The sequence below is a fragment of the Lupinus angustifolius genome, chromosome LG11 (assembly GCF_001865875.1).
Source record: "Lupinus angustifolius cultivar Tanjil chromosome LG11, LupAngTanjil_v1.0, whole genome shotgun sequence".
Lineage (NCBI taxonomy): Eukaryota > Viridiplantae > Streptophyta > Magnoliopsida > Fabales > Fabaceae > Lupinus > Lupinus angustifolius.
The window spans coordinates 8,986,917-8,988,939 of record NC_032019.1 but is presented as its reverse complement, the minus strand read 5'-3'; positions in this window follow the sequence as shown (position 1 = coordinate 8,988,939).

Genomic DNA, 2,023 nt, shown 5'->3' with positions numbered 1-2,023 from the left:
GTCATATCTGGTATTGGCGGAATGGACCACCCAGATCGTTTCCGGTATCATGAGTTAGAGGCTTGGATGGCTCGATCCTTCTCGTTTCTAGCCTTAACATGGCCATAACAACCACAAGTCTTGCAAATCACATGCAATCCCTCATACATAACTTTGTAGAAATGCCCTCCCAAATTGTACCTTCCAACCATCGGTTTAGTGAGATCAATCTCGACACAAACCCTAGCATATCGTCCATGGGCAGCCCTTAACGTGTTTGTGTCCACCTTTACAGGTCTACCAACACACGACGCTAAGCTTAGAAGGAAACTTTCATCATAGTACACCATATTCAGACCGGGAAAACGAATCCAAACCAGGGTACGATCAAGACTTAGTACCCTCCCCATAGGGTTGTGACCTTTAGACTATCCGAAACCTTATAAGTGTACCTCATTTAGGACACGAGAAGCATAACCCAAACTTTGTCTTTCACCATTTATAAATTGGGACTTTTGTCCCTAAAAAGTCCTTGTGCCACAGTGTTACGAGGATATTATTGCACTTTGATGTCCTTATTCAATAAGGACGTTTTGGAGCAACAAACTCCGGCGTCCAGCACGCTACTGCCACATAGTGGTCAAATAACATCCAAGGACCACCTCCAATTACAGTTTCTCTGTCCGCCTGCAAGTCAAATTTGACATAGTAGAAACCATGATCAACATCAACCATATCAAAACCTCCCTGAAGCTTCCAAATCCTTTGTAACCGATCTTTGAACACATTATAGCTGAGTGATTTTCCAACTAGAGTGATGACTAGGGCATCCCTCCCAGGGGAACAAAGTTCTTCAAAGACCTCCTTATCCAAAGAGATATGAGGAACCAAAGGATTACCTTCTTCATATGCAATAGTCATGAGTTTATCAGCCACTAAGTCCCTCTTGACCATTGAACGTGGTGGTTGTTGCTTGTCAAGAACTTTGTCCCTAAAGGAAATCCCATCGCTTACCAAAGATGGTTGAAACTTCCTACCATCTGGGGGTTTCGAAGGAGTAGGGGGCGCTCAGAAAAATTTGTACGAAACATGCAGAGAGAAAATTTGCTCAGAAAATTCTTAACAGTAGACATTCCTTATAATGTGCTACAAAAACAAATTCACCATCTTCCGAAGTAGAATAAAAAATGGAATAAATTACACTCACTCTTGAATTTTAGTAAAATAAAATAAATCATTCCTCAATTTTTAAAATTTACACAAACCCTGATAATTTATATGCATATATTATACCAACTATCTTAACATGAGAGATAAATAAAATATTTTAAACAAAAATTGTAATAAGTATAATTAAGTTAAACAAAATATAATATATTATAAAGACCAATAGGTCCAAATAGCATACGACACAATACTTTTTCATTATTTTTTGTTCGTTAGAATATAATATAAGAGTGATTTAAACAATATATAATTAGAACTATTTATGTATTTTATAACAAACCAAAAATAATAAAGAGACATTGACTCTTATATTATTTGGATGTATCTCCACAATATATAATATTTTGTTTAATTTAATGTCATTCATCACATTTTTTAAAATATTACACTTATTTTCTCATGCATGGGTAGTTGTTGTAATGTATGAATATAAATAGTAGAGATGACAACGAGAGCGGACGGACGCGAGTAGTAATTTCTCGTTCTCAAACTCATACTATTTGCGGGTACCCTATTGGTTTTAAATTTTTATTATATATTTTATAACAATCGATATATAAAAATAATTATTACATGTGAACAATCAATTTTGTCCGGCCTAGTTTCATATCATACATTCATAATAACAAATCATTCAAATGTTGCATTTCATGCACTAGCGTACATGCACCACAAAATATCGAAAAGTAAATAAATTAGTGCATGCATCTTCACATGAACTCAAAACAAAAAATAACATGCATGCATATTGCATGAATCAAATATTACATCCTCATGACATTCATACATTTCAATCATTCATGTAACTCATGCATAA